The following is a 26,828-nucleotide window of genomic DNA, read 5'->3' on the forward strand; positions in this document are numbered from 1 at the left end:
ACTGTGTTCTTATTTTCAACTTCATCATCCTAACAAGAATAGTTCTAACACATGAATTGTTAACATTTTTGCATGTTCTCTCCCAAAATAGTGCCAGTTTTTGGAAATCTTATTTCTGGTAGTAACTTCTAGCCACTGATTCCTTACCTTAGAAAATTCCCAAGGCGTCAGACTGGATCTGGAAATTTTGCTGAGCAGCACCTTTGCGTGCCGGTAGGTGAAGTTGTTCAACTCTGCGTGTCATTGTCCAGGCTGGAAGTGACCTGCACATACTTATTGGGTTTATTACAGTTGCATAACTGCTGCCTATGGTTTGGAGGAGGCCTGGGCCATACTCTCCAAGCTATTGCTGATGGTAGAGGCGCAGCAGAGGTCACCATTCACTGCGGATAGGATACCACCAACTCACTGGCCAGAGCCTCATCTTCTACAGTGGAGCTTAAACCTCACACCTGGCTGAGGACAACTGATTTTTCGGGGGATGTCCACACATTACTTATGGACATACTCTTTGGCACTTGCCTCCTTGGCGAAAAGGCTGATATGGCACTTGAGCGTTTTAAGGATAGTAGGGCTACCGCTAAGTCGTTGGGGATCACCATGATCAGCTGCATCCTTTCACTCCTAGCCACCATGGCCAACTGGCACTTCTCTGGTTTTGTGGCCGCATACATGGCTCCCACAAACCCTGTGGGACCCAAAGCCAGAGGTCCGACAAATGGGTACTTCAGATTATACAGCAGGATTATACCCTTAATTCCTACAAAGCCCGCCACCTTTGCCACCTTCCTCCAATCAGCTAACGGAGGGCCACCTTTCGCTCTTGTGACAGGAAGTACAGATTATTCTAACTGAAGAAGCCATTTAAAAGGTGCCTTCATCAGAAGCAGTTCGTGGTTGCTAATCCTGTTACTTTCTGGTGCCAAAAAAGGATGGAGGCCTCTGTCCTACTCTCGACCTGCACCCTCACAAGTACTTAATAAAAAGTTCAAAATGCTCACTCTGGCTCAGGTACTGTCTGCACTGTATCCCGAAGACTGGATAGAAGCACTGGACTTGTAGGACGCACACTTCTTCATTCCCGTAAGGCCAACCCACCGATGTAACCTGCAGTTCATGGTAGGTCAGGTGTATTTTCAATTCGTTGTGCTCCCTTCGACCTTACCGTCACCCGTCGGGTGTTCACAAAGGTGACATTGGTGGTCGCAGCCCATCTGCAGAGTCTGGGGATTCCAGGCTTCCCCTACCTTGGCGACTGGCTGTTGAAGGCTGGCTTACACCAGGCAGTCGTCTCTCACCTCCAGACTACGATGGACTGCCAGCATTCGCCAGGGTTCTTAATCAATGAACCCAAGTCACATCTGCTCCCCCATCAAATACTCCCTTTCATTTGAACCATTCTTGACACAGTGCAATATCGTGCTTATCCTCCAGAGCAGCGGGTCCAAGATATTCAGGTTATGATACGGATATTTCATCATCTATTCTGAATTTCAGTGACACTGGTTCTGAGGCTGCTGAGCCTCCTGGCCTCCTGCATCCTGCTAGTAAAATATGCCTATTAGCATATGCAGGTTCTGCGGTGAGACCTGAAGTTCCAATGGATCCAGCATCAGGGGAATCTCTTCAACCTGGTCCAAATGTTGAAGGGAACTGCAAAAGATCTGCTGTGGTGGCTGATGATTGGGTCAGTGGCAGAACCCTTTCCCCCCAGAGCTCAAATAAGTGACGGATGTGTCACTTCTTGCTTGGGGCAGATCACCTAAGAGAGGTAGCGATCAGAGAGCTCTGGTCTCTGGTGGAGTCTCAACTTCCACTTCAACTTGTTGGAGTTGAGAGCTGTACACTTGGCAATTAAAGCCTTCCCTCCATCCATCAAGAGAAGGCTTGTCAGATGTTCATGGACAACATAACCCTCTGCGGTACAGTAACAAACAGAGCCAAGGGGGTCCTGGACCCTGTAATAGGAGGCTCTGCGCTTCTGAATGTGGATGGAACATCAGGAAATCACCCTGGCCATTCAGTACCTGGCAGCCTCCTAAAATGCCAGAGTGGATGATGATCACGAATGGCGTCCCCATGCAGAGGTGGTACAAGGTCTCTTCTGCAAATGGGGGGAACTTTGATTAGATCTATTTACCAGCGCTGAGAACGTGCAATGTCAACACTTCTGCATGCTGGTGGTTCCAAGGAAGCTCTCACTCAGAGACTCATTTCTTCTCAAGTGGAACTCAGGCCTCATTTCTGCCTTTTCTCTGATAACACTCCTGTCCGAGATCTCAAGAAGATCATGACCACCCCAGACCCAAGTCATCCTTGCAGCTCCTTTTAGGGCATCGCAATCTGGTATCCTTAGCATGAGCATCGGTCCTCCATTCAGGATGCCGCTTCAGGTTACCTCCTGTCTCTGCAACAGAGCAGGGTTCTCCACTCGAACTTGCATACTCTCCACCTACATGTGTGGAGATTGAGTGTAGACAGTTGAGAGTGTTTGACCTCCCTACCGAAGTGTGTGATGTGGTTTTGCCAGCCAGGGGTACCTCAGTGAAAACCGTATAGCCTTGCAATGGGATGGATTTGTGGCTGGGCTTGTTGCAATCAAGTTGACCCTCTGACTGCACCCATATCTGAAGTTGTGTTGTTTGTTCTATCGCTAAACTAGCATGTCCTTGCTTTGGGAACAGTTAAAGGGTACCTCTCAGCTATTTTAGCTTTCTTACGGTTGCCAGGTCAGCCCTCCCAGTTTTAGTCACCCATTATGACTAGTTTCCTGAAAGGTTTACAACGCGTTTCCACCCACATTATTCAGTGTGCCTCAATTAGACCTTGATTTAGTTCTTTTGTTTCTGATGTGCTCACCTTTTGAGCCCATGCACAGCTGCCCTCTTCAAATGTTCAGCAATAAAATAGTCTTCCTCGTTGCTATTACATCTGCCAGGAGGGTTAGTGACTTGAAATCGCTCTTGATCAATTTCCCATACACTACCTTCCTTACAAAGTTTGTGACACTGTTTCACATTGGACAAAACATCACCCTGTTGACTTTCTTTTCTCCACCTCACTCTTCAAGAAGAGAAGAAACTCACCGCTTAAATTTAAAAAGTTATAGTTCTATGGTTATCGTTTTTGTGGGATTTGCTATAACAATGAAAGGCAAAGCTGTGCAAAAGAGAATCATCTCCAGGTGGATTCTTCTCTGCATTAATAGCTGCTATGCACTAGCCAAGAAGGGTTCCCCCATAGTATTTGCGGGCTCATTCCACCAGAGTCAAAGCTGCAACCACTGTGTTAGATCACAGAGTCCCAGTCCAGGACATCTGTCAAGCAGCCATGTGAGGGTCACTACACACATTTGGAAAACACGTCTGCCTAGACAGCCATGTCCAGAGTGATGAACATTTCTCACTTTCAGTCCTCCAGTACTTTTAGTGTAAACATTCCACATACCCACCTTTAGGAGATATTACTAAAGTAATGGATGTGTCTACAAGCCTCTATCAGGTGAACAAGTTACTTACCTTGGGTAATTCCTTGTCTGGTACAGACTCTTATCTAGCCACTGATTTCTTACCGATCCTCCCAGTTCTGCGAACTGTGATTTCTATCTTAAGAGGCACACTGGTTCTTTACGTTAGTATGGCCTGTGCTTTTCGCAAATAAATAATAGACATGGAACTAAGGCCATCTCACTAAGGTTGCGTCTGTATAGGCAACACCACACTGAGCTGAAGTGCCCCACCTTGTGTGCAAGGGGACTGCTTAGGAAACTTCCCAAATCCAGTCTTGCGCCTGTGAATTTTCTAAGGCAAGGAATCTGCAGCTAAATAGACTCTCCTAGCTATGGTGTTACTTAAGGTAAGTAACTTGTTTTTTTCAGACAAGTTTACAAATGTGATTTTCTGTCACTTCAGCATACGTGGGCGTAGTCCCTCTTACGCACTATTTTGAGTATTTTAACTTGATCTTAGGGGAGTCTGAATATTAACAGTTTAAATAGAAGTATCACTAATTCCTTTACCATAGTACATGTAGGCTTCTTACATTTAAGTAAATATGAGCTGTGAGTATTCCAAATATTACTTGCATCTTCTGTAATGTTGGGATCACTGGATTGCCACAACCATAATACTCCATTTTGCCTTAAATTACATTTGTATGTTTTATCTATTGTTAGTTTCTTTACTAACAGGCTAATGTAAAGAGTTTAGATAAGTACATTAGTATGACGGTACAGAATATTTTGTTAAACACGTACATATTCCCCCAGCTGACCATGAATCCAGTAGAACTTCAAATTGTTGCATCAGGCACACATTTATTTGTATCAGGCTGATTTCTAGTTGAAAATATATTTAAGATTTGAAAGGCACAAGTATATTAGGCATTCCAAGAATCAAATAAAAAAAATGTATTTACATTAAACCACATTCAGATGGGTAATCTGAGATAACATTCCTCCTGTTGTGGAAGTAGAGGAGTGTCCTATTTCTAAAAATGTGTTATCATGCTTTTTCCTTCCCCTCCAGCTGGCGAGTACTCAGATTTCTCATATTGAAATAAACACAATTTCGAATGATTGGAGAGAACTTTTGCCTGGGCTCACTCGTTGCTAAAATACTTTACTAAATAGTTGATTTTAGTAGCATGTACTTCAGATTACAGATGAACAATATATTTCTATATCTAGCTAAATAGCTTTGCAAAGTCTCCTCAAACTGTAGCTGTAAATACATATATGGAAATGCCTTTCTACGGATCTTGTCTATTTGGTGAGGATGCTAATTGTGCCCGGGAATGCTTAAAAAAAACCTGGCCACAGCCTGTGCTTTGGGCCTTTGGACCCAATACCAGACCGTATTCTCAACAATGTAGACCTTTTTAAAGCTACTCAAGAGATTTGGTTTCCAGGCAACACCAAGGCCCCCGCCCCTGCAACAGTAAACCCAGACCTTTCGGTGTCTGGGAAGGAGATCAGACAGGCAGTGGGCAGGTCCCCAAGGGCACAGATTTTCCAAGGACCTTCTCCTCATGTACAACATTAGCATCCAAAGGACTTTAGTTTGCCCTTAGTTGCACTCATCTTTTCTGAGTCTGAATCAAACATTTCGTTCAAAAGTAGCAAACTCATACATCTTGACAGAGGGGTCATTCAGATCGTTCAACACGACTATGCCCTCCCATTCCTTTGTGACCCTACGCCTCTTCTGCCCCCATTAGAGTGGTGCTTTCAGAGTAGCATCTCTCAATCTTGAGCAAGAGGTGCAAACCCTACTTTCCAGATGGGCTATGGAGAGATGTGGAAATTGGGGCTGGTAGTTACTCCAGCCATTTCCTCACCCCGAAATAAGGATGGAGGCTTTCATCCTATTTTAGATCTTCATCTCTGATTGCCTTTCTACGGTAGGACAAATAAAAAATCCTCACACTATCCAGTTTCTGTCTGCCCTGATTCTGGGTAATTGACTGACACTACCTAGGGCATTAGCTTTTTCAGTTTGCTACTCCTCACTTTGTCCTTACCAGTGCCCTTCCGATGGTTATAAAAGTGATGGCCGTGGTCACTGCGCATCTTCAGATGTCGGGAATACCAGCTTTCCTCTACCTCGACAACTGGCTGTTGAAAGGGGGCTCACCGCATTCAGTGGTAGCCCACTTCCAATGAAAGACAAACCGCTTGACATCGCTGGGGCTCAAGATCAATGTGCTGAAGTCACACCTTACTCCTTCCCAGAGGTTTCCTTTCAAAGAAATAGGCTTGATACAGTGCAGTTCAGCTCCTTATCTGCCAAAATGAGTCCAGGACATTCAGGCTATGATCCTGATGTTTCAACCTCGGCCCTGAATCATAGTGAGAGTACTTATGTGTCTTCTTGGCCTCTTACTCATCTATTATGCCAGGTGTCATGTGCACTCTGCAGTGGAATCTGAAGTCTCAGGGGGACCCAGCACCAGGGAAATCAGTTAAATCCCATCCAGGTTTCAGAGGAGACTGCAACAAATCTGCAGTGGTGGCTGCTCTACTGCAATTGGACCAGTGACACACTCCTCACTCTGCTTCACCCAGAGCTGACAGTGTGCCAAATTTGTCATTGGTATGTTTGATGTGGAGCCTTCTGTGAGAGGTGGAGGTCAGAGAACTCTGGTCTGTGACAGAAGCCAGAGTCTGCAACACAATGTTGGAGTTGTAAGCCGTTCACCTGACATTGAAGGCCTTCATTTTGTCCATCAAGACAAGGTGGTACAGCTTCATCAGACTACACCCCTGCCAGTTGTGACTTCATCAAACAGGGCAGAATGGGGTCCTGGCTCCTGTGCCATGAAGGTATATGTCTCTGTTGTTGGCTGGAGTGTCAGGCTAGCTCTCTGATTGTGAACCACATGGCAGGAGCGCAAAAAGTCAGGATGGACGTACTCTGCTAGTGGGGCAAGACAGATCACAAATGAGGATTACACCTCGAGGTGAAGCAGAACACCCTCCAAAATTAGGATAACCCTGGCTAGATCTTTTCCCCGCTGTTGAGAAATTGTAATGTCAAAACTTGTAGTTTCCAAGAACACACTCTCTGGGAATATGTGCGAGGAGTCGCTGGAGGGGGGCTGTGCTCCCACCATCCCTCCGAGAAGCGCTTATTATCACTAGCCTTAAACCGGACAAGGATCCATTGCTTTGTGACTCATACAGACCATTATCGATGATTGATCTGGATAATAAAATCCTTGCTAAGTTATTTGAGACATGGCTCCTCCCGCTGCTGCCCACAGTGCTACGGCGTGATCAGTGCAGTTTCATCTTCGGCAGAAGTACATCCCACAATTTACGCACCTTTTTTGCAATCATGCAGAAATAGATCCTTTCCTTCCAGCTGCTCAATTAGTTTGGATTCTACCATTGCCTTTGATACCTTGGAATGGCCGTACCTCTTCGTGCTTCTTTCCCGCCTTGCCGGTAGCAGCAAATTTCTAAAATGAGTCACCCAGCTATACTCCTTACCGACGGCGAGACTATGGATAAATGGGAAAACTTCGTCCCCCATCCCGGTGACCCGCGGCACGAGACAAGGTTGCCTGCTGTACCCCCTCCTTTCTGCTATGGCCATGGAACCTCTTGCTACTCACCTATGACAGCATCACACGCATCGTAGCTTCGCATTTGTCCCCAGAGTGATTCTGGTGTTGCTGTATGCGGATGATGTGACTTTGTCTCAAGCTCCTGACCGAGAATCTCGACCCCCTGATAAGGGAAATTATAAGATTTGGCGGTCTATCCGGTATCACCATAAACTGGAGGAAGTTGGGCATTTTCCCGCTGACGACGGCCACAGACTGATTCCAGTCAGAATACCCTCTTAACTGGGCAGAGGTGTCAGTGAAATATCTGGGAATCTGGCTCAGCTGCAATATTGAGGAGCTCTGGTGATATAATTATGGGAAATTCATGGATTGGTTCGAGAGCCGCTTAGGCCGTTGGACCGCATTACCACTGTCCCTCGCGGGTCGATTAGCCAAAGCAAAGATAGTAGTGCTCCCTAAGTTTCTGTATGTATTTGTCAATCTCCTGTTACCACTTAGTACCAACTTCAGATGCAGATTGCGTTCAAACGTGATTGTACTTGCGTGGGCGGTAAACAGCCCAGGCTCTCCTGGGAGACTGATGCTGCCTTTCGAACAGGAGGGGGCCCAGACATGGAGTTGTATTATAACTGTGCACAAGCCCAGTTTGGATTTTACTGGATCTTCCCAACCCAATTCATGGCACACACGGCGCCTGAACATGACCAAGCCGCTCTAACACCATTACACATTGTCCTCTACAGGCCACAGACTAGGTCGCGCTCAGAGATAAACACGGTGGGATGCACTGATTGGGCATGGCACGAGCTGCGACGCAGGGCACAACTAGAAACAATGTGTGCTCCTTCGGTGCTGCTGCTGAGACACCTGGCGCTAACTTTCTCGAAGGACATGGGAGTATGCAGGAGATTGAAGAAGCTCCAACTGCACACTATAGGGAACGTGTTCCCCGAAGGGTCCTTTATATCACTGGACAGCACGCTGTCTGGGGAGAAACTACCTTACTTGACAGAATGACATACTACCAGCGCAGGCAGTGTTGTGGGGCCACTTCACCTCGTTCCCGATAGCGCCCACAACGTTTCAAGTTCTGGAAGACTTTCTGGGTAACCCATCACCGCTTTAACTCATTACCATGCTATACTCAGGCATGCAGCGCACGGCCCCTGTCAGTGTCCCTTAGACGCGATGGGAGTGGGAGGAAATATTGGGGATCCCCATAGAGGAGGATAAATGGGCTTAATGCTGCTGGCTAAGGAATTGTCCCCCACTACAGGCTGAGGCTGATCCACTTTAAGTTCCTACAAAGACTTTATAGGACACCTGAATGGCTGCATAAAATTGGCCTGACTGAGGATGCAAAATGTATGTGGTGCCATTCTTACACCTGGCCAGGGTTTGCCAGATATTGCGAGATACTGAGACACTACATTTGAAGTACTGGAGGTGATGTTAGAACACACTCTTGAGCGCTCCACCCTGACGACGTTGCTGGGGTATGTACGCAGTGTGCCGGCAACAAACAGAAAATTAGCGGCTTTGCTTCTTATTTTGGCCAAGAAGAGAATAGTGATTTACTGGGGCCGTTGTAGGAGTCTGCGCGTCACTGACTGGCTTAAAGTTGCAGCGTTCTGCCCCTATCAGCTGTCTGAATACTGGCAGTTGATGCCTGCACAGGCGTGCCCCAGGGACATTTGGGAACCGCTACAGAGCTACCTCCACTCTCACTCACTGGACCAAAATGAGACTGCCACAGCAGGCGAGTAAGAAAAAGTGGAGAAGACGGTACCCAGTGGCCGCACAGATTGTGCAGATTATACAGCCTGCACACATATCATCTCTGGAGGCCAGAGAGACAACCCCCCCTCTGCCCCTCTCCTCATTTCTTTTCTCTCTTGCTCTTTCTGTCTCTCCCTTGGCTCAGATGAGGGGAGCAAACTACCGTGCAAGGTAATAGGACAGGTATAGATCTTGCACTTACTGTTAGGAATCCAGAACTACCAGAATTAAACAGCACCATATACCTTGATTGGGTTAAATGTACTTAATAACCGTCCCTACGGAATTGTAATGCTAATGATGCATTGTGTTACTGTTGGTACTTAATAAAAAGGGAAAAAAAGTCTCTCTGGGAGAAGCATTCTGTATAGTGTGGAGCACGAGACTCCTGTATGCTTTTCCGCCTCTGCCTCTCCTGCCCCGAATTCTGAAAAAGTTCAGGGATGACCAGGCCCAAGTTTTCTTACCGGCTCCAAACTGGGCCAGGAAAGTGTAGTACTTGGAATGTCTGGTTGTCTGTCATGAGCATCTGATCTTCTGTTGCTGTGGCAATGCATGGCTTTAAACCCATGTCTGTGCAATCTACACCTCCATGCATTGAGATTGCGTGGAGACAGTTAACTGCGTTCGACCTACTCCCAAGGTAATGGATGTTAACCTTGCTGCTTGAACTCCTTCTACAAAATCCATAGGATCCGTAGATTCAACACCTTGGGAGGTACTGCTTTAGTATCTATTCAAAAGGGCAGGAATTTGCAGTTAGAAGTAGCCATCAGAAGAACAAGTAACTTACCTTCCATTACGCTTTTTCTGGTGGATACTCTTATCTAACTGCATATTTCTCACTTCCCACCCACCTCCCATTCTTGGAATGGTCTCTCCATGTAAAAAGATTTAAAATTAGAGACCTTCTACCTTGTACCTCTGACTAAGTTTGCCGGCTCCATTTCCGGGTACCGGATAGAGCCAAGGAAGAAACTGGCATCTCCGAGCAGAGGTGGTGCTTATATGCAGCTTTGTTCTGTCACTTTCGTAGCAGAATGAAGTCACTGCAGAGCCGCACATCACCACCTGCCGCCGCATTGGAAGATTGCTGTGAAATCTTTTCAGACCCAGTCTAGCAGCAGATGATATTCTATAGGTGAAGAATCAGTGATTAGATAGAGTATCTAACAGGAGTGTTACTGAAGGTAAGTGACATGTTTGTCAGCAGCTGGTACCCTATACCAAGGTCATCCACTACAGTATCATTATGTTATGCATAAGTAGCAGATCCCAACAAGAATGCCTGGAGCCCCTTCAGCATTTTGCACCTGGTACGGTAACTGTGTGTAACAGTAAGGGTCTACATTGCCTACTCCTAGGACACCCACAACAAATCCAATCCAACAGGAGTTGCAGGAACCTCCTTCTTCATGTCTGTTAGACCCGGCCTCTTGGCGTGGTCCTCTCTGACCCGTAGCAACGCCCTTCCGAGCTTTCCACCACCACAGACCCCTGAGTCCCCCGGCCTATCCAACCTTTCTCTCCATGTTACCCATAACCTCCCCCAGACTTCCCTGTCCATGCCTCCATCTTCCCGGCCCGTAGGCCCTGTGTGCCCACTTCCCGGCACCTAAAATGGCCGCCCGAGCCAGCACGGCCTAGGCTGAGAGGCGCCACCCTGGCTGGAGGACAGAGCGCTCCCCTTGAGTGAGGGAGGGAGGAGCAGTACCTTTCACACCTCCGACCTCTCCTCGAGAAGTGAGTTTCGATCGCCCCTCCGGCCACCCGGAGGGCTGGCTCCACGCCCGCTGTGTGTCTGGGACTCCTCCCGAACCTGACATAAATGGATCAAAGGGCCGCGTGGCAGAAAGCCCCAACAAGCGGGCCCCAGGTGCTAAGACCCCTGCAGACGAGAACTCCGGAGATCAAAGAGGAGCAGTCCTTTAACTGGGGTTGCGCCGGGACTATCGGGAGATTGGATTCTGGAATGACGAGAGCCCTGCTGACGTGGTCGCTGCTCGCTTGGCACAGAAGGACTTCTGCTGGAACCACCTGAGCCCTGCTGAGTGACTCGCGGCTCCCTTGCAACTTTGAAACCACCTGATCCCTGCTGAGTGACTCGCGGCTCCCTTGCAACTTTGAAACCACCTAAGCCCTGCTGAGTGACTCGCGGCTCCCTTGCAACTTTGTAACACCTGAGCCTTGCTGAGTGACTCGCGGCTCCCCTGAAGATCGTAAGACCTCCGACACCCTGCATGAGCCCTGCTGAGTGACTCGCGGCTCCCTGACTCTCCTGGTCCTGCTGGACCCTAAAGATCGCATCGTATCCCCCCGGCTCAAGGATTGAGAGCTGTGCGCCGGATAAGCACCGATATTGACACTGATCCCGTAAGACTGTCTCGCTACCCCTGCCCCGCTACCCCTGCCCTGACCGAGACTCTTTGAGCCCTTGCTCTATGTGTAACTACCTGCCTTTGCCGATCATAAAGATCCTGTGAATCACGAGATAAAGAAACGTTCTCAAGAAGCTACGGTGTGGTGTCTCTTTGTCGTGTGGTGCTTGTGTAGTGTGTACGATCCTAGATTCGAGACTCTTCCCCTGAGAAGTCTCCCGCCAGTGCTCGTCTTTGTACCCCGGGAGGTGGGTCCCAGGGTGGCCAGGTACACTTCCTGTCCTCCCCTGAGGTCGCCTTCTAACAATGTGCTCTACAAATGCACCCTATGCTGGTCCTGAAACTAAATCAAAGAACTGGTGTGACAATCCTTGGAGAATGTCCAGAGTAAAAGCCAGGAGTCTATACATCTAGTGCACAGTGAAGCATTGCATATGTTAAACTATACATAAATTGAATAGTGCAGTTCAGTTTGATCTTCAGTTAAATAATATTCATTTAGTCTGGGCCCAATCTCTCAGGGTACTTACTCTGAGTGGATGCCAGGTTGGGTTGAGTTGTACAACACTTGCTCAGCCTACATGTGAACAGGAATGTGTATTCAACACAACCTGTTAAAACCCCATTACAACCGCTAATCACAGCACTTGACCTCGTTTTTAAAAGGTGAGCACTCTAGGTTACAGCTCGAAACCGTTTTATCAAGAGCATTACAGCGTGGAGTTCACAGGCTTTACCCTGACTTCCTACATTTGCAGTTGGTATCTTTCCATTCACTCAAAGACCATTAGTGTAAGACCTAGATGACGCCATCTTCCCTGAAGAAGTCTCAGACACTGTTGAAATCTGAATTATAGCCCATTCCCCAAACTACACCAAAGAACGATCAAAATGAAGCATTTCTCCTCCTACATAATGAAAAGTAATTGTATAAATGACCCAGGAAGCTTTATGTGGACTGTGACTCAACTTTGGCAGCACTTGAAGCCTTCCAAAATAGTTAGGTTTAGACTTTCCTCCCACTGGGACTTCTTGTTCACAAGTAGATCCCTTCCAGAATGAAAATAATAATAATAATAATAATAATAATAATAAGACATTTATAAAGCGTCTGGCTGCACAGAACTGTGTGTCCCTGCGCTAACTGCTAATCCAATACAGAAATCCAGAGGAGCTATGGAAATGGAAGCTCAGGGGAGGATTACATGTTGGGGAACAAATAAGTTTTCAGTTTTGTCCGAAATCTCAGTTCAGATGGCTCCATCCGCACGTGGAGCGGGAGCGCATTCCAGTGTTTAGAGGCCAAATACCTAAAGGATCTTCCACCCATTTTGGCCCTGATGATTCGGGGGAGTTTGAATAGCATCATGCCAGATGATCTTAGGTTCCGGGTTGGACGGTGTATAGTAAGGAGAATTTAAGTACTCAGGACCTTTGTCCTGAGCGATGCAGTGGGCATAGCAAAGGGTCTTAAACTTAATCCTCTACTTAACTGGCAACCAGTGGAGTCTGGTCAGGGCAGCTTTAGCAGAAGTTCTTCTTGGGAGTCCGAGCACCAGGCGTGCGGCAGCGTTCTGCACGCATTGTAGTTGATGTAGGCCCTTCTGACTGAGCCCAATCAGGAGGGCACTCCTATAGTCCAAATGGGGTGTCACCAGTGCATGGACTATGGTTTTTCTGGCTTCGGTAGGAAGAAGATCCAAAACCTTTCGCAGAACTTTTAATATGCCAAAGCACCTTCCCGTTACCCTGTTGACTTGGGTCTCGCCAGAGAGGTCTGAGTCCAGCATAACGCCTAGGTTTCTAACCGCCTCTACAGGGGTAGGCAGGTTACCCAGTTCGCTAGGCCACCATGAATGAGACCACGCAGAAGTTGCTCTCCCGACCACCAGTAGTTCGGTCTTATCGCCATTCAGACGGAGACAGTTGTTATTCATCCAAGCCGCTACTGCCGACATGCAGTCCGGAAATTGGTGGCATTTTCTCTTCGGTCAGGAGTTAGCTTAAACACCAGCTGGGTGTCGTCAGCGTAGCTGACAATGCCCACCCGAAGTCCTCTACGATGTGTGCCAGGGGTTCCATATAGATGTTAAATAACGTAGGGCTTAGGCTTGAGCCCTGTGGAACCCCATGGCTCACCTTCCGAGGAGATGATCTGAAGGGTGGGCAGTGTAGCTGGAAACTTCTGTCGGCCAGAAAGGAGCGCAGCCAAGCAAGTGCTGGGCCCATTACTCCCATGTCCGAAAGACGAGACAGCAGCGTTGAGTGCAGCACGGTGTCAAATGCTGCACTAAGGTCCAGCAGGACCAACGCCGCTGTCTCGCCTTCGTCCACTATCTGCCGGAGACACTCAGTCGAGTATAGGACTGCCGACTCAGTCGAGTAGCCTGATCTAAATCCTGACTGAGAGGGGTGAAGGAGAGCTTCTCTCTCCAAGTACTCCATGAGTTGTTTGTTAGCGATTTTTTCTATGATTTTAGCACAGAATGGGAGAGGGGAGATTGGGCGGAGATTTTGGAGCTGGGAAATATGAATGTTGGGCTTTTTCTTTAATGGCATAACTTCGGCAGTTTTCCATACTTCCGGAACATGGCATTCCTGGAACGATAGAGTGATCATGTGACTGATGTGGTCAATTAATGTACTTTCCATAACTCCCTTTCCATAACTCCCTTACACCGGTCCGGTGGGCAGGTGGTCAGCGGGGGAGCCGGACTGTATGCCATTAATGATACCCAACAATTCATGTTTCTCAGGGGTTTTAAAACTAGTTAGTGGGGATTTGTATGTTAGGGTGGAGCTGGTATCCGCGTTGGTGTTTAAGAGAGTTTTATTGTTTACAAAGGTGGCATGGATTTTATCCACCTTCTCTACAAAGAAGTCAGCAATCAGATCACATATCTCAGCAGAGTATGTGTCTTGAGTGTCGAGTCTTGAGGGGATTGTGAGTTCTTTGTAGATACTGAACAGTTCTCTCGTTGTATTGTCTGCTTGCTCAATTCTGTTTTTAAAATGGATACTTTTCTCCGATCTAACCAGTTTCTGATACTTTTTTAGTTCAGTTTTATAACTCGATTTGAGTTCAGGTGCGTAGCTCTTTCTCCATCTCCGTTCTATGGTTTTACATTGAGCTTTAGCTGTTCTGAGTTTCTCCGAAAACCATGGAGCAGTTCTGGATTGTCTTACTGGAGGTTTGGATGTCCAGGGGGCAATCTTATCTAGTGCTTTCGACATCCATAATTCATAGTTGTCCCAAACCTCCTGTAAGGTGCTGCCTGTTGTCGGGGGATGCTCTGCTAAAATGCTATTAAAGAGTTCAGGAGTTAATTTTTTCCAATTGCGACGTTTCTGAGGGGGATGCTTTATGGGTATGGTTCCTATGGGTTCTATTTGTATCTCAAATGGCACAATGCTGTGGTCTGACCAGATCAATGGGATCGGGGTAGGATCTTAATGCCTTCCCAATTCGCAAAGATGGGGTCCAGAAGATGACCCTGCTGGTGTGTGGGGGCTGTAGAGAGAAGTTTTATATCCACAGAGTTTAGTGCGGCAGCTACCATTTGTGCCTCCCTGGAGTTGATGTCTTCAAAATGAAGATTTAGGTCGCCTAAAATGATTAGTTTTTTATATCTAACTGCTAGCTGGGTAGCCGACTCAATGAGTTGGCTGCAAAAAGGTGCCGCAGCTCCCGGGGGGCGATATATCAGTAAACCAGTGATCGCATTTGTCGGATCAATTTTTATGGTAAATATGCCACATTCACTATTGGTTATGGTGGATTTCATTAGAGTGCATTCTAGCTCTGATTTGTAGATTAATGCTAGCCCTCCTCCACGTTGTTTTTGTCTGTCAATTCTCAATAAGCTATAGCTGGGGGGTATTGCGTCCAGAATATCAGGAGAGGACGTTTCTTCTAGCCATGTCTCGGTAAGAAACATGGCATCCAGATCTTTATTAACCAGTAGGTCGTAGATCTCCGTTTTGTGTTTAGTCAAAGACCTACAGTTCAACAATATCATCTTAAGGTTGGCTACCTTTCTTGGTATTTTACTTATCGTGGGAAGTTCTTGGTTACATATTTTACAGAGGGAGGGCATATGTTCAGGTCCTAAAGTATGTAAGCAGCTATGAGTCGGCATCTTACCAATTGTCAGGAGATCAGCTTTGGAATAATGTATTCGGGGGCTGCTCTGCTTAGGGCATCCGTTGGAATGGTGGGGCCATGGGGTCCTGCCCCGCGCCCCGGTCGATCGCGGACGGGCGCAGACGGGCAGGACTCTGGCTTGACTCTGGCGCGCGAACGGCGCGCCCGCAATACGCGTCCGCTGCGCGGGGCCATGACCATATGTTTTTATGCCGTCGTCCGTGCGACGGAGAAGGCGAGCCCTCACGAAGATGGCCGCTACTCTTTTCCCTGCCGGTCCCCTCAGATGACGGCCCTACAGTCGGCCACTCGCTGAGGAATGCTGTTTCTCATTTTTCAAGAGTCCCTTTTGTGTACATCTTTATGACTCCTAAGAGTTCAGCCATACTGGTCACCTCTGTGCCAAAATGCAAAGCCGTGGCTCCAGGACACTAGTGGCATCCTCCTCGACTCCATAGTCAACTGAGCTATTGTCTGCAATATTATTTGTGCAGCCAGTTGCTGCATCTTGAATATTGGTTTTATTAGTGCAGCTGAAGGCTCTGCTGATGTCAGGGACTGATGTACACTAGAGCAATTCTCACTAATGTTTCACTAAATACTTAAGGAAATCGGAATACCCCCAAATGCCTAAACTACCAAAACCGGAAACACTGCAGCAAATGCAAGACATTTTGAGGTCAAGTTCAGAAAACCTCCATTTTGTCAACCGACCTTTGGGTGGTGGTGTTAATGACAGTGATACAGACAGGATACCATATTCTCTCCATACTGATGCAAATCTGTTGCAAAAAGCCAATTGGCTAGATTGTTCCCTATAGGGAACAGTTTGCTCTTTAAGAGAGACTAATCACAATTAAGTAGGCTTATTTTTTTGGAGGTCATCTAAAGTCTGTGGAGTTGCTAGATATTCCAGTGCATTCAGAATAACTGCACTCTTACCTATTTACAGAGATCTTGGCAGGTAAATATTCAGTAAAGCCGACTGACTTTTAATGATGCAATTATGCCTTACAACACAAACGTCTTGCAGAAGCTTCATTCTAACCCCTTCAACAGTAAGATATTCTTCCAGAAAATACAAACTGTCTCCTTCAAACTCAGTGTTCCTCTCGTACAGGTTGCACTTTCAGGTCTAGAACTGCACTCTTTTAAGCTCGTTGTCCAGTTCATTCATGTGCATAAAGAAATACAATTGAAATTGGCATTTATTAACAGTGCCCCGTACAGGGAAGCTATAGCAGGCACTCTTCTGTAAAGTTCCCACAAAAGGAGGCGCTAGGGGGCGCACAGCGGAATGGCGGCCTGAACCGCAGCTCCGCCGGGCGATCACCAACTATGTGAGAGTTTACTGCTGTATCCCCCGCTAAATCACTCTCCGAGCATATCCGCGTGTATGGGGAAGATGTGCTGCACCGGCCGCTATGAAGGACTTCGCACACCATTCGATGCAAACTGGCTTTTACCGAGTGAAATGTGTGAACCGGACGCTCGCCTGACAAAATGGCCGGCGCCGCTTGGCGGACCTGGAACTAGCGTGGTGACCAAGGCATGAGATCGGCATCCTACACCGACGTGATAATACCTGGGGTGAGAAGCCGCCTTTTAAATACAAACTGCTGTGATGGAATGCCTCTATCCGCCGTACACGGCCAATTGCCTCTGCAGTGTCCCCGGACGAATGCCTGACAAGATGGCCGCGCATGGCACCGGAGTGTGGATGTTATAACCTTCGCGCCAATAGACACGGACTGGGCAGTTTTGGACTCTCCGGCTGGCGGATAAGTGGTGCACGAGGCTGCTGGGCAATAGCGGTTGCGGCCTGATCTCTGAGAGCGCGCTGTCGCTTCCTGCAGTAGTAGACAAACAGGAGATACGCCTGAGTCGCGCAGGACTCGCGCATTGCACCGACGGCGGGGACATCACGGAGAAGGCCGGGAATCTACGTCGACTGCCTGCGGTAAGGGCCAGACCAGCAAACGGGTGCCGCCTGGCTGTATTGCACCACACTGCAGTTAAGGTGACCTGGCCGCGATACCCCATTGTCCCCGGGGCCTGGCGGGAGACAATCGCGGCCCTTCCCCTCGAGTGCGGTGGTAATAGCGAGTGAGGCAGATTGGTGCCCTGGGGGGTGAATCACGGCAACGGCAGTGAGAGTCACGAGGGCGTCTGGGCCCGCTTGCAGAAAGGAGACATCCCCACCCAACATCATGGGGAAACCAGATAAGCAGCAGCCTAAGATATCCTTTGACAACAGGAAGGCGGTGAAATCCACGGAGGAGGTAATGGAAAATGGAGGCGCTACCGAACCTGTACCTAACAGCAACATGGAGAAGATCCTACTAGCGATCCAGTCGAATCTGCAAGACATCAACGGTAAGCTGGACAACCTGACTTGCCGGATGGACAGCATGGCCGTGAGGCAGGAGAAACATGGCGAGCGGTTGGATGAGGCCGAGACTAGGATTTCAGCCGTTGAAGATGAAGCGCGGGCTTCCACCTCCAAGTGCGCAGGCATGGAACGTCTCCTGGAAGTGATCAAAGCGAAGGAGGAGGATTTGGAAGCGCGCTCGAGGCGCAATAACGTTCGATCACGGGCCTGCCGGAGACGACCAACACGGGGCGGATGGAGAACTACATCGAAAACCTGTGTAAGGATCTCTTTGGGGCAGAGGCCTTGTCGCCAATCTTTATTGTGGAGCGGGCCCACAGATCGTTGGCCCCTAGACCGCCGCCGGGCGCCACACCTAGACCGATTGTGGCGAGGATCCTGAACTATCGTGATAGAGACACGATTCTTAGGCTCGCACGGGAAAAAGGTAAAATACAGCATCAAGGCAACTCCCTGGAGTTCTACCCAGATCACACGGTCGCAGTTCAGCAGGCCCGGAAAGAGTACTCCTCAGTGAAAGCTAAACTGCGGGATTTAAACATAGTATACTCAATGTTATATCCGGCACGACTCCGAGTGGTGTGGAAGGAGAAGGCGGTGGTGCTAGCTACGCCAAAGGCGGCCCAGGAATTTGTAAAAAAGGTACAGCGAGAGTCACGAGCAGGCTCGCAAAATGAACAACAAAGAGACTCATCCTGAAGCCACTGATGATATCCAACGTCTGACAGCGGTGAGTTGCATTGTGCTGTTGTCCAATGAACATTGTCACTTGACCACTGGTGCCTGAACTGGACGGGCTTGCCTGGTACTTCAATCCAACGTGTAGACTATGGCGCTGGTACTGCGCTACCTGTATATCTTAGGGGCTGACGTCCACTGGGGAGAAAGGAACTGCTATGTCCCTCCACGTTTGTACTCTGGCTGCTACTTGCACCTGCCCCCAGCTAACAGGCCCTCTTTGCTGGGTCGTCACTCCTGATACCTAGCAGTCCTGAGGTGGTTTTAGACACGTGGACCAGGTGGCGGGGTCCTACCCCATGTATTGGCTGGCGCACATTGTACTCATGAACGCTGGGGCACAGTACGAGTGTGAAAATGCTGTATTAAGTGGAGCGCGACCATGTGGCAAGGTGCCTGGTGAATGTACCCCTGCTTTATACACATATCAACTAAACTGCCTACTGTCGGTGTCATATCTGTTGTAGGACACAGACTGAACATTGAATGTGCTGTGGATAGTGCGGACGCCACCAGTGGATGGGGTTGGAGGGTCGATATGCTACCCCTGTGTCACTGAAACTACTTGTGTAATGTTAGTATGTACTTGGAGAGTGGAGGGGGATAGCGGTAGATGATCATGTATATTACGCATTTACACAGTGTCTATAGTATCGCCTGCACCCGTCTTCCGGGTGAAGAAGTGTGCTCCTTGCGGTCCTCCTGGAGGGTAATACCCAACACGAGTTATCAGTATGGGCACTGAGTTGAAGGTTTTCTGTTTGTGGGAATGGTGCTCTGAGGGGATATGGCTTCGGCAGGTTGGGGTTGCTGGAGTGGGAGGGAACAGAGGAGGGGGGTTAGTTGTATGGTTACGAAGACCGACAGCACAGCATCTAGATATGTTATTAGTTTCTCCACCGGAAATGCTTGCCAGAAGTATAGTTGCTATTTATGCAGAGGAAGGGCACGCGTCAATTGCAGAATTGGAATGTATAAGAATGTCATGTTTTGTATTATCTGATGTCAATGGGTTCTAGGAATACAGATAGGCGAGGCTTGAACGTGATTACCTGGAACATACGGGGATTCTCGAAGCCTCAGAAAATCAGACAGATTTTTGCTAGTCTTACAAGGTGGAACGTAGATATAGCGTTTCTGCAGGAAACACACCTTGCACCACACACTCACACGCACCTGGGGACAAGGTGGGCTGGGTCCATATACAAGGCATCCTACTCGTCCTACTCCCGTGGGGTGATAGTACTGATTAGGAAGGGGGTCAGCTTTGAAGCACAAAAGGTCACACAGGATCCCTCTGGAAGGTACGTGTTGGTCACAGGAACGCTGAGGGGCCAACGAGTAACGTTCCTTAACGTATATGGACCAAACACTGATGCTCCAGACTTCTTCAGGGAAGTCTGGGATCACTTACAAAAACATGCTAACACACACATATTGTGCGGGGGAGACTGGAATATGACACTGCAGGACGGCCTAGACTGCTCTTCTAATTCACAGGAGCAGCACAAGCAGTCGCGTCAAATGGTAGGTCACATGATGAAGGACTTCGCGTTAGCGGATCTCTGGAGGCTGCAACACACCGATGCGCCCGGCGCTACACATATCACAGCATCTCACAACAGCTGGTCCAGGCTGTATTACTGGTTAGGATCGAGAGACTGGGCTTTATGGGTTCGTCAACTACAGGTGTTGCCTCGCACATTATCAGACCACAATCCGGTCCTGTTACAAGTGGAAATTCCACATTACACCCCCCCACCTTTCCAGTGGCGTTTTAATTCCCGGGCCCTCTCTGACGCAGTGTATGTAGACACCATTAGGAAAGCGATAAAGGAATATTTTGATATCAACACACGGACAACAGACGACCCGTGCCTACTTTGGGAGGCGTTCAAAGCCACGATTAGGGGTGTCTGTATTGGCACCACCATAGGGGTACTCAAAGACATTAGGAACCAGATCCGCTGTTGCGAACAGCAATTGAGAGACCTGGAATTGCACTATGAGACAACTCAGGATGTTTCAATTCTGCCTAGACTACGCGAAGTGCATACTAAACATGCGGACTTCCTGGAGTCCGAAATAAAGTATTTGGATCGTGCACACGTGGCTAGAACCTTTGGAGAGGGGGGCAGACCAGGGGCACAGCTGGCTCGGAAAATTTGTGAGGGACGGGGACAATCAGCGATACTTAGAAATAAATCTAAGGAGGGTATATTGCAAACACACTCTGCGGATATACTGAAATGCTTTGTAGACTCTTTTGGCTCACTATATCAATCACAACCCACTGCATCAGCTGAGGACACATATGACTATTTGCATGATGTGGCGATTGGGTGGCTGTCGGATGCACACAGGGAGTACTTGGCTAGGCCCATAACAGTGGAAGAGGTCACTGAGGTGATAGGTTCTTTGCCAAATGGAAAGGCACCGGGCCCTGACGGATACACCACCGAATTTTATAAACAATTTGCGGACATTCTAGCTCCTCATTTAGTGGAAATGTATGGCGCATCCTTTGAAAAATCGCTGCTTCCCCCGTCACTGCGAGAAGCAATGATTATTGCGCTTCTGAAGCCGTCCAAAGACCCAGAGGAATGCGACTCCTACAGACCTCTGTCCCTGATCAACGTGGACTCGAAAATTCTCGCCAAACTTATGGCAGGTCGACTGTCCCCCTTGATGACCCGACTGGTACTTCCAGATCAATCCGGGTTTGTGCCCACTAGGTCCACCTCACACAACACTCGGTCCCTATTTGCACTCTCGCATTACCTGCAACCCTCGGTTAAAGCGGTGGCCGTCATGCTGGACGCCGCGAAGGCATTCGATTCAATTGAATGGCGCTACATGATTACCGTCCTGAATAGAATGGGGTTTCCCAAGCGTTTTGTGCAATGGGTCTCTTTGCTTTATACACAACCGCGCGCCAGGGTCAGAATCAATGGTTATGTCTCAGGTCAGTTTGACATTGAGCGTGGGACACGGCAGGGCTGCCCGCTGTCGCCACTGTTATATGCGCTGGCCCTGGAGCCACTAACTTGCATAATACGACAGAACTACAAATAATCTGCTCTGAACTTCGTGGCTAGACCTTTGCACATATCTCTCTACGCGGACGATATGTTGCTCAATGTCCGTGACCCGGAAACCCATTTAAACCCGCTGCTGAGGGAATACATCCGATTTGGCGGGCACTCGGGACTGGCGATTAATTGGGCTAAGTCCTCCGTAATACCCCTCACTGACACTACATCGTCCTTTGTAGTGGAATTCCCGTTGGAATGGCAAGAAGAACCGATACGCTACCTAGGGGTCATGTATCACAGGGATCCAGAGGAGGTCCTACGGGCGAACTATGGTGTGGTACTCTCTAAACTGGAAGACAAAATTCAACGCTGGATACACTTGCCGCTATCGTTAGCTGATAGAATAGCTATAGTAAAAATGAATGTGTTACCCAAGTTGTTATACTTGTTTAATAACATACCGATCACACCACCACAAGCAATATTCCGCCGTATAAATTCCCTGGTGCGGACCTTGATATGGGCGGGCAAACAGGCTTGTGTTGATTTGCAGACACTTACACTACCATTCGCACACGGTGGGTTCAGTGTGCCTGATTTTCTCCTCTACTACCTCTGCGCGCAGGCGCAATATGCGGCATATTGGTATCACGCGGTCCCGTATCTTACACACACGGCCATAGAAGAGGGTGATGCCTATCCTGTCCCCCTGTCTGCAATTGTTACACACACACGGCCACCGTTACATGCAAAGGATATAAACACGGTAGACACTACGATCAAAGCGTGGCACAGGATTGGACAGTTGGCTCACAAAACCCCGCTGTATGCACCGGCTATGCCATTGCAGCATCATCAGGCATTATCCGTCACTGGGGAAAAGGTTGGAGTGTCGTTACTGAGTGGAGCTGGTATTGACAGACTGGGTGATGTGTTTCGGGAGGGAACATTCATAGGCCTAGACCAATTGCACTATATCCAAAATCAGACTCCCATGTTTCGTTTCACGTACTACAGATTGACCAGAGCGCTGAGGGAACATTACCCGACATTCCCAACAGAGCCAGAATGCCTTGCACCACTGCAACTACTAATTACCACTAATGATCTCTCCCATCTGGTTTCAAGACTGTACACAGCTACACAATCAGAACTGGCGGGACACACTCAGAAAGCTAAGGGGAGGTGGGATGCACTAATGGACACACCACTGACAGATGAGGAATGGAGTAGCACCTGCGCTTTAACACAGATACTGACGCCCAACGGCAATTTAAGAATTATCCATTTTAAATTTCTTCACCAAATATACTACACGCCGGCAAAACTGCTTAGGTTTGGATTGCAGGAGGAAGACAGGTGCAAGAAATGTGGCAGGGAGGGTGCGGATTTTGTGCATCTGGCCTGGAACCGCGCTAAGGTGGCGAGGTACTGGGAGGAGGTCACTACCGCGCTGGGGATGATGTTGGAGGAGGAGGTGCAGTGTACACCCAAGATCTGTCTACTAGGTATTGTGCCACAATTCAGAGCTTTGAAACGCAGGTTTTGTGCAATTGCTTTGCTGTTGGCGAAGAGGCAGGTGGCGCAATGTTGGCACAGCCGTAAGGTGCCGGCAAAGGAAACATGGTTTCATGATATGTCCATCTGCCGGGACAAACTGCAAACATATGAAGAGCAACTGCCAGCAAAGTCCAAACCGAAGGACATTTGGTGTTTCTTAACGGACTACCTCACCTCACTGCAGAACGATGAGGAGGTATAGCTCTTTTTTGTCTAATTCGGACAGGAGTGCTGTATGATGCATGTGCCCGGGTCTGATGGTGGCAGACTATTGGTGGGAACGGAAACTATCGTCACAGTTGATGGCTAGGCTGTGTGGGAGGGAACTGTAAGGTCTTAGTTGGGGTATGTTCAATTTCTGTTTCACCCTTTTTTTTAATTTATTTTTTTATATAAAATGACAAAATGTAAGACTCACTTCACTTGTTGGCTAGAAGTCCTACGTACGGTGTATGGGGTGGCTTGCATATGTAATACTGTACTGCTCTTCATAACGCATTCGTTATATACCAGATGATTGTACCAACGTAGCGAGCCGGCCCCAGGGTTGTGGGCTCATGCTGTGTAACTTGCTTTGTGTTAATAAAGGTCTTACACAAAAAAAAAAAGTTCCCACAAAATACTGTACTGCCTGACAAGTAATCCCAGATTAGGCACTTAAGGAACCAGAGATTTTGCACCCAGCAGTCTGGCTCTACCTGCCACAAATGCAAACTGCTTGTTGGCCTGAGAGATAGCAGTGCTAGCTGTCCTTCTAATCTACCTAAACACTTGAGGGACTCCTTAAATCTGTGATCCAAGGCAACAAGGATTCAGCCAAGCAATTTATGCAAATTTGCTAAAACTATGACAGGGGTACACCGTACATACACTGATATTAGACACAGGCATGTGTGGATGACAGCCAAAGGGTGTTCTAGGCTTTTACAGGCCAAATTAATTGACATGCCTTTTTTTGGCCAGAGATTTGAGGAGAAGGAGGGACTGTTCACATGAGCAATTCAAACAGGTTAGGGCCATAGCTAGAGCTCTGGGACTACCTTCTGTAACCAAAGATTTCACCTCCAATGCCAGAAGTATCTGATAGTCTTCTAGCTGCAAACTCCTTACCTTAAAATTATCCCCTGGCAACAAACCTCTGCGCCGTAAGTGAAGTGTGCGATGCCTATATAGGTGCCACCCCAGCACGCTGACGTCAGTTCTTTTCTTTCCGCGCCAGTCAGTGGAGATCAAATCCCCTACTGTACATAGGTTTCTGAAAGGTTTACATTTGTTCCCACCTTCTCCCAGTGTTCTTTCGCAAAAACAAGGTAACTGTACAATTGTTCCACAACTGGCAAGACCTTTAGCACCCCTGTAAGTACCTAGTAAATGGTAACCCTGGTACCCAAGGGAATGGGTACTATAGAGGGTCCCTGAGGGCTGCAGCATGTAATGTGCCACCGTAAGGGGCCCACCACGAAACACCTGCCGACTGCCATTGCATGCTGTGTGAAATGGTGCAGAAAAAGTGAAAACACGACATGGCACATGCCCTGTGTAAAACACACAAGATGATGTATGGAATGTTGCACATTGGCAAAACATTCACTCCCAGTCACAGATCTGGGTTTAATCCATTGTTATTTTGCTCACCTCGCCACCCCAGTTCAGACATGGCCATATGCAAATCAGTCTTGACCCTGTGCCTTATGGGAACAGTCCAGCCCGAACTGCCAAGCCATGTCTTCCCTGGACCAGAATTAAGCATCCTAGGACCGGTTTCTGGCTATCAGCCAGGATAGCTTGGCTCCAGTGGCGAAGTGAGCACAGGACCCATGTCTGGGCATACCCTTCCCACATAGTGGGGAACAGCAAAACACACAAGATGATGGACGGAATGTTGCCCATTGGCAAAACATTCACCCCCAGTCACTGTGTACCATGTCGCCAGACACTGCATGAAGTATATATGTTACCCGGATAGCAGGACTTACAGTCCGAAGGCAGGGTGCATTTTATTACATGTGAGGATATATCTGCTTGAGCAGATATGCCACTGGGCTGTCTAGTCCAACTGCTAGATAGTGCAAGTGAACAGGGAAGCCAAATTGAGTATGTGTACTGGGCATTGGTTATTACAAGTTCCCAGCTACATGAAGGCATCACTGAAATATGTAATGATAGGTATCAAATAACTTGTCTTAATAAATACATATTGATTCCAGCAGTGGATTTAATAAAACATGCACCCAGAGGGCACCTCTAATGTATTTGCTTATTGGTGTAGACCAGCCTGCAACCACAGACAGGTTTCTGGCCCCTGCAGGTGAGAGCCCATACTCTCTGAGGTCAGAAACAGTGCCTGCTCCGGCCGGAGTTGTTGTCACCTTCTCCAAGCAGGATGGCTAAGTAATCAGCGTATCAAGCCAGGAGACTGAAAAGGCCTCTGCTGCCTTTGATTTGCTACCCGGCTTCCCCCAGACTGGGCAAATGACACACCCTGCTCAGGGCCCATTTGGTGCCAAGACAGACAGGCACATTAGCTAGTCAGGTGACATGCTCGCTATCAGGCTAGTTACACCCCTAAGGTGGGCTACCTGAAGTGAAAATGAAAAATAGAATTCCACCATCTTAATTTTAGGTGAAATTAGATAAACTGTATCAGGGTTATGTCCAATCCCCACAGGAAATGGTCATATAGGGGGCGTAGGCATCCCAAAAGTAAGTAGCCCATTGGCTACTACCTTACACTCGCCTAACTTGAGATTTTGGGTGACACCCTTGACACCAGGAACTCAGATATGACGGATACAAGAAGAAGATGTAAAGAAGAACCAAGAAAGTGAGAACTGAGGATCAGCTGTGGACTTTTTGGTGCCAAACCCTGTCTACCTGTACTTGTCCCGACAATCTGACTCATCATGCCACTGTGCTTCTAACAAAAACCTCAGTGGGCTGCCAGCACTTTGAAAATTGCATGCAATCTCCTTTGGAGTAGAGGAGCTACTTGCCTGCAGGCACCAAACAGCAAAGTCTGGTCTACCATTCTGCAGTCTCACAATTCCCCCGTAGCAGCAGCCACCAAGGAACAGTTAGTCATGGTCCAGGAGGTCAGATCCGTCTCCCCACCAATTGAGAAGACGCCAGGATCAACTGGAGCCCGACCGAACCAATCCCCGGGGTACTGGACTACTTGCAGCAACCAAAGCCTGTTTAAGTCCAATCGGATTCCAATGAATCCAAGACTGCGCAGCCATCGAGGGACATGAGCACCACAGAGACCCATTTTGAGAATGGCCCAACTGTCTTGATTTTTGTCCCATCAACATCAAAACGACAACTGTGAGCACCTGTGATGCACAAGCCCAGCTGACCTAACGACTCTGCACCTGAGTGCCCCTGTCCAGGTCTCAGAGAACCGACTGTGCTGCCTTGCTTTCAGGGCCTTCACGTACGGAGCCCATCTTTGAGATCTCCCAGTCTTGTCCCCAAGTCAGCCTCTGCAGCCTGTTTCTAGGTGCCCCCTGCTCTCCTTTGGCATAGTACACAAAACTAACAACCCAAACAGCACCTCTTCAATTGGACTCTCCTGGGCAGGTAAAGACTAACTGCTGGTGGTTCCTTGGACCGTGGCCCCCTACCACCTTAAGTCCTGAAGGGGACCCCTGGAAACCTATTGCAAGTAATTGTATGCAGTGTATGCCATTTTTCCCACAGGAAAGCATTACCTCGTAAAGACGCATTTAAGT

At 48.2% G+C, this 26,828-nt stretch overlaps 1 protein-coding gene across 4 annotated transcripts in view; it reads left to right on the plus strand.

Annotated features, from left to right (window-relative positions):
• UBE3C (ubiquitin protein ligase E3C) overlaps positions 1-26,828 on the plus strand; it is a 1,218,167-nt gene that overhangs the window by 1,085,200 nt on the left and 106,139 nt on the right. The window lies entirely within an intron of this gene.

The sequence above is a fragment of the Lissotriton vulgaris genome, chromosome 10 (assembly GCF_964263255.1).
Source record: "Lissotriton vulgaris chromosome 10, aLisVul1.2, whole genome shotgun sequence".
NCBI lineage: Eukaryota > Metazoa > Chordata > Amphibia > Caudata > Salamandridae > Lissotriton > Lissotriton vulgaris.